The sequence below is a fragment of the Anoplolepis gracilipes genome, chromosome 11 (assembly GCF_047496725.1).
Source record: "Anoplolepis gracilipes chromosome 11, ASM4749672v1, whole genome shotgun sequence".
Taxonomy (NCBI): Eukaryota; Metazoa; Arthropoda; class Insecta; order Hymenoptera; family Formicidae; genus Anoplolepis; species Anoplolepis gracilipes.
In genome coordinates this window covers 4,078,081-4,090,631 of record NC_132980.1, presented here as the reverse complement: position 1 = coordinate 4,090,631, position 12,551 = coordinate 4,078,081, and positions in this window count along the sequence as shown.

Here is a 12,551-nt window from a genome sequence, read left to right as displayed (position 1 = left end):
TTTTGATGTCATCCTCAGTTAGATCTCGTTTTTTATTTGAATAATTATAGTTATAATGCAATCGTCATCTTGCTCCATTTCTGAAATAACAACAGTGGTAGTGCTTTCGATAACACTTTCCACTTTTATGTCATTTTTTTTAGTCGCTTCTTGCGCTTCGATGACATACTGAGGTTCCCTAATAGGTATATTTCTTGCTGCTCTACTATCTACTATTTCAGGAACCAAACAGTTCTCGTAGAATCGTTTAAGCAGTGGTGACATTTTTGTTTCCCAAAATCTGTCATCACGCTCGACAATCGTGTACTTTAATCCAAGGGGTGTCCATACAGCAAAAATGCAATATTTTCTTTGAGTTATGTGGAGTTGACCCTGTACTTGAAAATAGTACGCGTGTTTTTGATTCATTCGAGTGTCATCGGTTTTATCAAATATTCTATGAATATCTGAAATCTTTTTGAGCATTGCATCGATGGGATGTACATGCTGCGCTGCATAAGGACATTTAATCTCAACGATAGTATCGTCTCCGACAATGCCGTCAGGCGTCGCGGCAAGATATGGGATTGTTTCGTCTATAAATATACCACAATTATAAATTTCTATCCCTAATTCCATCTGCAATTGCTCTCGTGCCATCATCTCTTTTTCTTTACCTTACTCGACAGCCGCAGTCGTCAATCGAGGAGGATAAAGAATTGCTTTTACAAGATTTTGGCATGAAGTTGTTTCTCTTCTGCTACAAACTTTTCCAAAGATTGAAGCAGTGAGAAGACTTCGCCGTATGTTGTGCCACTCCGGGTTTTTATGCTGACCCCGTGTAGCACATTCCAATACAGCACGATTATGTTGTTGCTCTAATAACATTTCAAAATGATTACGTCTCAGCTGTTCGTACATATTATCTTGGATATCTGGCCGTTCTGCATTAGATCCATAATCTTTATCAGCTGTTATTTTAGCGGAATATTTAGATGTACGAACAAAGAGACCTAATTCTTTCGCCGCACGTGTTCGTTGAAGTTGGTTGGCATTTTTTTGTATATTTCTATTTTCAATTATTTCTGTTTGTGGGTGGTTTTTTATCTATTGCATGACAAACAGAAGTTAAGGCTCGCAAAGTAGTAAATTGTACTACAGTAGATATAATAAGAGAGTTCTAATAAAGGGATCTGAGGGGGGTGAGGTAAGCGGAAGAGATGAGGCGAGGTACCTCGCCCCCCGTACTGACCGGGAGGGGGACCAAATGTCCCCCCAGACTGAGGGGAAAGGGGAAGGTACCAAATGTCCCCCCAGATTGAGGGGAAAGGGTGGTACCAAAAACCCTCCCTGATTGAGAGGGGGGGGAGGGGAGAGGCATACATATGGTTCCGCACGTGGAGGGAGTGTCCTCTCCGACTGACTGCGGAGGTCTGATGGTGAGAGAGAGGAATGTCAACTGTTATAGATAAAATAATCACCCCACTCTGTTTATCCATAATGTATATTTGCAATAAATAATTACGTTTGCAACGCGGTAGAGGGAGAAGGTGCTATAGGCGTTCGCAACGCGTTAGAGGGAGACGGTGCGATAGACGTTCGCAACGCGTTAGAGGGAGACGGTGATATAGGCGTTCGCAACGCGTTAGAGGGAGACGGTGATATAGGCGTTCGCAACGCGTTAGAGGGAGACGGTGCTATAGGCGTTCTATATAGCGTAGGACAAGGAGATGGTAGGAAAAGAAGATATGGGTGCGAGAGAAAAGAATAGAGAGGAAGAAGGATAGCGAGAAGGAGAGCGTGTTATGGGCTGCGAAAGAAAGAATAGAGAGGAAGGAGGATAGTGGAGGCGCGATAAGACGGAGGCTAAGGCGTATGCGAGAAAAAAGATAATTTTTGTATGTTAAGTTTTTTTATAATATTAAATATTATCTTATTATCTAATTATATCTAATACAGAGGAAGAAGGATGGGATAGATGATGAAGGTAGAAATAAATAATATATATATATATATAAGTTTAACATAAATTTTTATTTAAAAATTGTGTATGTGTATATAAAGTGTGTGTATGTGTGCGTGTGTATGTTTTAAAATTAAAAATTTAAAAAGATATAAAAATTTGCCAAATTGGCCGGTCATTACCGCTGGCAGATGCAATTCCATGATGAACGATTTGTACGCGCCGGCATCTAGGCTTAAATTACGCAGCGAGGTCGATAGACAAAAGATCCTTTGAGTCTTTATCAGTTTTTTCAACACATGTGTGTGTGTGTGTGTGTGTGTGTGTGTGTGTGTGTGTATTAAATGAGTTATGTACAAGTCGCTTTCTTCTTTCTTCTAAAAAGTCTTTCCTTCTTATTCTTTTTATCAGTAGCAGCCTCACTTTTTGAAGATGCCTTATTTCCGGAACATCTTTAAATCGCATATGTTCTATATCGATATTTTCATCGATCACATCACATAAAAAATCTATATTGTCACAGATCTTGAAAAACAGTTTTAGCGATCTTGTATAAGTCTTTGGTAAACCAATTTCACGATTTTGTAAAAATTGCACTATAGAATTCATGGCATTACTGAAGGCGTTGTAGTTTATGCGATACTAAACTATTCAAAAGTTATAGCACCGTGTGTGCGGCTGTCGTATGATGAAATCGATTCAAATATTCGGTTACAAATGTATACGACAAAGCGAGAGATAATATTTTGGCTAAATGATAACATAAACAGAACACCGACAGTACGGATGTTTGCATTAAAGAATAACGTTTTACATAGCGGGTAGGCATTATCATGTATATTTAATTTGATTATAAATGTAATCAGGCGTTTATCATAGTATAGTATGATGTGGTGTATGTGTAGGATAAGGAATGTATGATAATGATAATAAGAAAAGGAGAGCATGATGGTAGGAAAAGGAGATATGGATGCGAGAGAAAGAATAGAGAGGAAGGAGGATAGCGGGAAGGAGAGCGCGCATGGTGAGAGAAAGAATAGGGAGCGCGCATGGTGAGAAAAGGAGAGCGCTATAGATGTAGAACAAGGAGAGTATGATGTGTAAGGAAAGAAGAGAGCATGATAGTAAGGAAAGAAGGCAACAGTAAAAGAAATATAAATGTATCAAAATTTCAAATTTATTTAAAATTAAAAAATTTAATTACAGAATATAGAAAATAATACTTGAAGTATAGTTTTAATGTAAATATGGGTTGATTGAACCTTCATGATGATGATCCGACCACCAATTGAATATTTTAAATACATTTTGTAAAGCGCAATTTCGTACATGTCTATCGCAACGCAGAATAGCATCTAATTTATCTAAAGCAGGAACGTCATCATAGTCGTTATCCAATGTCTCGATAATAAGACCGATTCTCGCATCGTCTTCCAGTAAATTTGCCAACCATTCTGGTTTTCATGTCCCTTAACATACACTCGAGAAGCTGCATCTTTCAACGTCACAGCCTCAGTGATTAAACGTTTGGCCATGTAGTATGGAATGTTTTCATCTTCCCATTGCAGATTGTGATGTTTTCCAATCAACCATGCAACTTGAGATCTCTCAGACTTCGTGAGCAAACGGAATGGTGTAAGACTCGTAAAAATATAATGAGACAGTACAGATCCTTGAGTCAGAATCGCAATTTCTTTCACGATAAATTTTTTTATCGATAATAAATCCTTGAAGATCCACAAACGTTGGCACAACCATAATGAAAAGATATTGAGAACTACAACAAACGACTGATGTTAATCATCGAGTATCGCAAGTTTTATGTTTTAACATTGGAGGGGATAATTATTTACAGAAGATTTGACCGTTGGTTGATAAAACGAGCGTTCCTGCTCGGTTAATAAAGTCTCATTATTTGCTTTAATAATGCGATGCACCTGTCAAATCTTTTACATTATCTATAAAAGGTCATACCGAATTTAATAAAAGGTCATACCGGGTTTAATAATTGTTTAATCAAGGGCAAATATGTAAATAGTAGAATCAAAGACAGTTACGGAAAAATGAAAAGCTATTGCAACAGTTGATTAAAAGGTATAATGAAATTGAAAATTGTATTTTCTTATTTGTAGAACATGGTAATAATAATAATAATAATAATAATAAGATATATTCATGTACAAATTTACACAAAAATGGTCCAATACTTGATAATGTTGATGTTGAATCGTAGTATCTCAGAATATCAAACGGAAAATTTACTATTAATTGTAAAAATTCTTCTAATAATTGCTGGTTATTATGAAACGGTAAATATATTCTGATTATAAATGTTACACAAAAAAATAAAGAAATTTGTGTTATTGGTACAAAATTGAAATATGTAAAAGATTTATATAAATCACCATGTCATGAAATATAATTTTGTGCGTAACATAATATACATATTTTTATAATAAAATATGTATACATAATTTCTACATGATCTTCGTTCATTTTGCACAACACAGAAATGGATGACGAAAAATATATCATTGCGGAATTTAATGATGGTCTGCAGTTAATACCTGCTACATGGTACACCGCAGATACGTTTACATGTATTTGGCCTAGTCACTTTACAACAAACAATGCTTCGTATTAATAAAGCTATAACTGCAAGAGAGATATTATGAGAAAAGTCAGATTGGAAGGAGTTATCAGTAAAAATTTTTGGCATTGCAAGTAAGTGAATAATATCAAACATAAATTTGTATGTATTATTAGTTACATGTAATATTGCATATAATATTAATAATTTTTATAACTTCTTTTACACTTTTATTTAAAATTATTCAGATACTTATGAAGAAGGTATACAAAAATTAATTTTGGTAGAAGATGCATCAAATAATGATACAGTTCTATCTTCAAATGAATTACAAGAACGAGAAAAAAAGAAGACGTATAAGAACCAAAAAAAATATTTATCTTTCTCTTCTGAAAAAAGATGTAGATTTCTTTAAAGAAAAATAGTGTTATGCAAGGAAAAATTCTGCCCGCTCTTTCACAGAAACAAAATTTTGTGTCGTATGACAAAGAGCTACAGAGTACATCTAAACATATTGGAAGAAATATATTAGACGAAAACATATTGTTTAATATAATAAGCAAAAACGGTGAGCATTAGCTACAATTTATTAACGTTATATGATATTTGTAAAAAAATACTAATACTTAGTTTCTTTTCAGATATTAATAATAACAACAAAATTGTTACAGATAGTACATCTTTTATAAAAAAAATTCTGCTTTATGTATAGAAAATGAAAATCTATGTTCTCATGGTAAGTTTAAAAAATACTAATACTTTTATATATTTTCTATAAATAAAGAAGTATGCAAAAATATATTTGTTGCATAATGTATAATATAGAAAACACAGGAATTATATTCATATTCTATAAACTAAATAATATTAATTTATTTCAGAATTTAAGGAACTAATCTTAGGAAAGTTAAATAGAATATTATTTAAATTGGACGCGATTGAAAATAAAATCGAATCTACTATGCATTGCAATAAACATATAAAAATTGTGCTTTACAAAATGTATTCAAAATATTCAATTGGTGGTCGAAGCATTATTATAAAGGTTTGATCAATCCATATTTATAAACTATTGTCAAAATACATATGCGTTATTATCTTTTTTTCTATCCTCTCCTTATAGCAAGTATTATATATCTTATCCTTGTACACATCTGTGTGGTGAATAATATATTACAGTACGTGATGCATTTTTCTGTTAGTTTGCATTTTCAGCAGACAATAGACGTGGAATATTTAACATCTTTAAACAAGTAGTCGATCAATGACAGCTAATTACGAACCGATCATGGTTCGTTTTTAATGTTGATCGAGGTTTATTTGATGTTGATCGACGTTCGTTTGATGTATGATAGTGGTTCAAACATGGTTGAATCGATGTTTCAATTGATGTTGATCAATGTTCGATACATGTTTGTTTAATGTTTATTTGATTGTGTCGTGATTCAATAATCACGTTTTATTATAATTATCTGTATGAATGCTGTGTGGAGCGACAGTTGTCTTTTTTATTACTGATTTTTATTATTTCTTTCTTCGCCTATTCTTTATAAAACGTATCCTGTGTATAGTTGGATCTAAATTCATTCTGCTAAAGATGCTGAAAAATACTGATGTAGATGAGACGTGATACTCGAGTTAGAAGAAAATGAGAGTTTTTTCTTGTCCATCTCTGTAGTATTATATCGTATTATATTTCAATACGTGATGCAGTTGCATCTGGTATTATATTTCAATTCACGATATTAAAATAACTAACGTCTTTTAAACAGTACAAATAGTTGATTTTTGTTTATTATAATTGATCATGATACATTTTATGTTGATCGACGTTCGTTTGATGTACGATAGTGGTTCAAACATGGTTGGATCGATGTTCATCACGGTTCGATAGATGTTTGTTTGATGTTTATTTGATGTATGATTGTGGTTCGAACATGGATGTTTCAATTGATGTTGATCAATGTTCGATACATGTCTGTTTAATGTTTATTTGATTGTGTCGTGATTCAATAATCGTTTTATTATAATTATCTGTATGAATGCTGTGTGGAGAGGCAGTTGTCTTTTTCATTACTGATTTTTATTATTTCTTTCTTCGCCTATTCTTTAATGTGACAATCCTCTAACGAACGTAGTACGTAAAATTACATGAATCAGCAATTATCCCCTCCAATGTTAAAACTTGCGATACAAGAAAAATCTATCCTACAATCAAAATTGTACGCTGAATATTATATGAAGTTATAAGGCGCTCTTAAACCGAGCAAAAACCCTCGTTTTATCAAACAACGGTCAAATCTTCTGTAAATAATTATCTCCTCCAATGTTAAAACATAAAACTTGCGATACTCGATGATTAACATCAGTCGTTCGTCGTAGTTCTCGCCAATATCTTTTCATTATGGTTGTGTCAACGTTTGTGGATCTTCAAGAATTTATTATCGATAAAAAAATTTATCGTGAAAGAAATTGCGATTCTGACTCAAGGATCTGTACTTTCTCATTATATTTTTACGAGTCTTACACCATTCCGTTTGCTCACGAGGTCTGAGAGATCTCAAGTTGCATGGTTGATTGGAAAACATCACAATCTGCAATGGGAAGATGGAAACATTCCATACTACATGGCCAAACGTTTAATCACTGAGGCTGTGACGTTGAAAGATGCAGCTTCTCGAATGTATGTTAAGGGGCATGAAAAACGAGAATGGTTGGCAAATTTACTGGAAGACGATGCGAGAATCGATCTTATTATCGAGACATTGGATAACGACTATGATGACGTTCCTGTTTTAGATAAATTAGATGCTATTCTGCGTTGCGATAGACATGTACGAAATTGCGCTTTACAAAATGTATTTAAAATATTCAATTGGTGGTCGGATCATCATCATGAAGGTTCAATCAACCCATATTTACATTAAACTATACTTCAAGTATTATTTTCTATATTCTGTAATTAAATTTTTTAATTTTAAATAAATTTGGAATTTTTATACATTTATATTTCTTTTACTTCTTCCGCCTTTTACTTTTTCCGCCTTCTCCTTTGCTCTCTCCTTTCCTTACACATCATACTCTCCTTGTCCTACACCTATAGCGCTGTCCTTTTCTCACCATGCGCGCTCTCCTTCCCGCTATCCTTCTTCCTCTCTATTCTTTCTCTCGCACCCATATCTCCTTTTCCTACCATCATGCTCTCCTTTTCTTATCATCATGCACTCCTTGTCCTTCACATACAGCGCCTTCCTTCTTACACCACATCATACTATAGAACGCCTGATTATATTTATAATCAAATTAAATATACATGATAATGCCCACCCACTATGCGAAACGTTATTCTTTAGCGCAAACATCCGTACTGTCGGCGTTCTGTATATGTTTTCATTAAAAATTTATATCTCACGCTTTGTCGTATACAATTTTTACATTCCGATTAAGAACGGTGAAATTCAATCAAAGAAAATGTAAGTTTCAATTATTTTCTAAATATTATTTTTTAATATATTTTAATATTTTATATAGCGTTTCATCTCGTCGTGCAGTTTGCATACTTGGGAGGAGATATACCTTAACCCCGACATCTTACAAATATTTGGAGATTGGAATAAGCGTTGGAGTTATGTCGTATGTAGAATTGATACTTGGTGACAACCGAGGCAATCGAGTAGTATTGCCTATCATACTCTGGCACTCATTGATGCAGGAACGTACAGACATTGAACGACATGTACAATCGACTGAAAGTCAGCCATTATGGATCTGCGATCTATCTATCCATATGATTGTATTAAACGGATCGAGGATTGTTAAATTAACATTATCTAATAAGTCTTTGTATATGCAACCTCAAACATTGTTACATTTATTCGATTTTGAAAAATGTATTGATCATAAGCATTCATGGTTGTGTCAAAATACATATCTCGTTAATGAAAAGTTTAAACAATTTTGTAACGTTTTGCAACGTAACAATATTACTAATGTAAATGTTGCTGTGAAAGCGATACGCGAGAGTGACGCGTTCGATAGCGGATCACTCGTAGATTGCGAATTGTTGGCGTGTGCTATAAATGATATACTTTATGATACTTGTAACAAATAAAAAATAAAAAAATTATTATTAACATTAATGTTTCTCTTCACACTATTTTATTCTACGACTCTTCCTCCTCGCATACGTAAAATTACATGAATCAGCAATTATCCTCTCCAATGTTAAAACTTGCGATACAAGAAAAATCTATCCTACAACCAAAATTGTACGCTGAATATTATATAAAGTTATAATGCACTCTTAAACTGAGCAGGAACGCTCGTCTTATCAACCAACGGTCGAATCTTCTGTAAACGAAATTGGAGAATCACATACCGAATCACCGGAACAATCGGTACTATACGAGTGAGAGAGACAGCAACAGCATTCCATAGGTCAAAATCCCCCACCTCATTAGGTAAAGAAAGGACTATCGAAACTATCGCAGCAGCAAAAGAGATCAGTCTTATTCTCGCCGTAATTTAATTAACACTGACTTCATTATTAATTTCGCTGTATTCATTATATTATTCAAGTATCTTATACTCTCTCAGATCCACTTGACAACCAAGGACGGCCCTCAGGAGTAAAATTGAGGATAGAAAAAATAAGTTGTACTTTATTAGAAAGTTGAGTGAGTAACGAATTATTAGATTTATAGAATTTTCCACGATAGATCACTAATTATCCCCTCCAATGTTAAAACATAAAACTTGCGATACTCGATGATTAACATCAGTCGGTCGTTGTAGTTCTCGCCAATATCTTTTCATTATGGTTGTGCCAACGTTTATGGATCTTCAAGGATTTATTATCGATAAAAAAATTTATCGTGAAAGAAATTGCGATTCTGACTCAAGGATCTGTACTGTCTCATTATATTTTTACGAGTCTTACACCATTCCGTTTGCTCACGAGGTCTGAGAGATCTCAAGTTGCATGGTTGATTGGAAAACATCACAATCTGCAATGGGAAGATGGAAACATTCCATACTACATGGCCAAACGTTTAATCACTGAGGCTGTGACGTTGAAAGATGCAGCTTCTCGAGTGTATGTTAAGGGACATGAAAACCAGAATGGTTGGCAAATTTACTGGAAGACGATGCGAGTATCGGTCTTATTATCGAGACATTGGATAACGACTATGATGACGTTCCTGTTTTAGATAAATTAGATGCTATTCTGCGTTGCGATAGACATGTACGAAATTGCGCTTTACAAAATGTATTTAAAATATTCAATTGGTGGTCGGATCATCATCATGAAGGTTCAATCAACCCATATTTACATTAAAACTATACTTCAAGTATTATTTTCTATATTCTGTAATTAAATTTTTTAATTTTAAATAAATTTGGAATTTTTATACATTTATATTTCTTTTACTTCTTCCGCCTTTTACTTTTTCCGCCTTCTCCTTTGCTCTCTCCTTTCCTTACACATCATACTCTCCTTGTTCTACACCTATAGCGCTCTCCTTTTCTCACCATGCGCGCTCCCTATTCTTTCTCTCACCATGCGCGCTCTCCTTCCCGCTATCCTCCTTCCTCTCTATTCTTTCTCTCGCACCCATATCTCCTTTTCCTACCATCATGCTCTCCTTTTCTTATCATCATTATCATACACTCCTTGTCCTACACATACACCACATCATACTATAGTATGATAAACGCCTGATTACATTTATAATCAAATTAAATATACATGATAATGCCTACCCGCTATGTAAAACGTTATTCTTTAGTCAAACATCCGTACTGTCGGCGTTCTGTTTATGTTATCATTTAGCCAAAATATTATCTCTCGCTTTGTCGTATACATTTGTAACCGAATATTTGAATCGATTTCATCATACGACAGCCGCACACACGGTGCTATAACTTTTGAATAGTTTAGTATCGCATAAACTACAACGCCTTCGGTAATGCCATGAATTCTATAGTGCAATTTTTACAAAATCGTGAAATTGGTTTACCAAAGACTTATACAAGATCGCTAAAACTGTTTTTCAAGATCTGTGACAATATAGATTTTTTATGTGATGTGATCGATGAAAATATCGATATAGAACATATGCGATTTAAAGATGTTCCGGAAATAAGGCATCTTCAAAAAGTGAGGCTGCTACTGATAAAAAGAATAAGAAGGAAAGACTTTTTAGAAGAAAGAAGAAAGCGACTTGTACATAACTCATTTAATACACACACACACACACACACACACACACACACACACATGTGTTGAAAAAACTGATAAAGACTCAAAGGATCTTTTGTCTATCGACCTCGCTGCGTAATTTAAGCCTAGATGCCGGCGCGTACAAATCGTTCATCATGGAATTGCATCTGCCAGCGGTAATGACCGGCCAATTTGGCAAATTTTTATATCTTTTTAAATTTTTAATTTTAAAACATACACACGCACACATACACACACTTTATATACACATACACAATTTTTAAATAAAAATTTATGTTAAACTTATATATATATATATATTACTTATTTCTACCTTCATCATCTATCCCATCCTTCTTCCTCTGTATTAGATATAATTAGATAATAAGATAACATTTAATATTATAAAAAAACTTAACATACAAAAATTATCTTTTTTCTCGCATACGCCTTAGCCTCCGTCTTATCGCGCCTCCATTATCCTCCTTCCTCTCTATTCTTTCTTTCGCAGCCCATAACACGCTCTCCTTCTCGCTATCCTTCTTCCTCTCTATTCTTTTCTCTTGCACCCATATCTTCTTTTCCTACCATCTCCTTGTCCTACGCTATATAGAACGCCTATAGCACCGTCTCCCTCTAACGCGTTGCGAACGCCTATATCACCGTCTCCCTCTAACGCGTTGCGAACGCCTATATCACCGTCTCCCTCTAACGCGTTGCGAACGTCTATCGCACCGTCTCCCTCTAACGCGTTGCGAACGCCTATAGCACCTTCTCCCTCTACCGCGTTGCGAACGTAATTATTTATTGCAAATATACATTATGGATAAACAGAGTGGGGTGATTATTTTATCTATAACAGTTGACATTCCTCTCTCTCACCATCAGACCTCCGCAGTCAGTCGGAGAGGACACTCCTTCCACGTGCGGAACCATATGTATGCCTCCCCCCTCCCCCCTTCAATCATGGGGGGGGTACCACCCTTTCCTCTCAATCTGGGGGGAATTTTGGTACCTCTTCCTTCCCCCTCAGTCTGGGGGGGGACATTTGGTCCCCCTCCCGGTCAGTACGGGGGGCGTGGTACCTCGTCTCCCCTCGCTTACCTCACCCCTCTCAGATCCCTTTATTAGAACTCTCTTATTATATCTACTTACTACGGATGCTTTAACGCGTGTCTGATAAGAATCTTTCATGGCATAATGAACGCGCTTGCCACCAATAAATTTACTTATAATTCCATTACAACTTTCAACGGAATTACTAGTAAATTGATAGAGTAAGCTATCGGCATTTTCTATAATGCGTTTCATAGCATTTTCTACTTTTTGTAATAATCCTGCACGTTATAATTGGGGCACAAGATTTTCTTTGCCTTCTTTCTGTTGTCCATTACAGAAGTATTGAAGTGAAGCACAATCTTTATGTTCACCAAATACATGGCTAGGTATATTATTTAAATCTTTTATTAATTCTGAAATTTTTGTTTGCCAACTAACTTCACGATTGCGGCAAAAGGTGATAGCTTTGACCATAGCGTTTCGAATTTTCATAACGCTGTGCTCAACGACCTTTTTTAATTTTGAAATATTTCTACTACCAGTACTACTTGCTTCACGTATTTATAATATTATTAAAAAAATTGCAGAGAAGTTGATTCGTGCATTCAATCTTCTGCACAACAATATTTGGATACGGTGGAAAATCTCTCAATTTTTTTAATACGTTAATATCACCGTCACCAATATATTTACTATAAATAAGGCCATGCATTTCTAAACTAAGTCAGAAGCCTTCG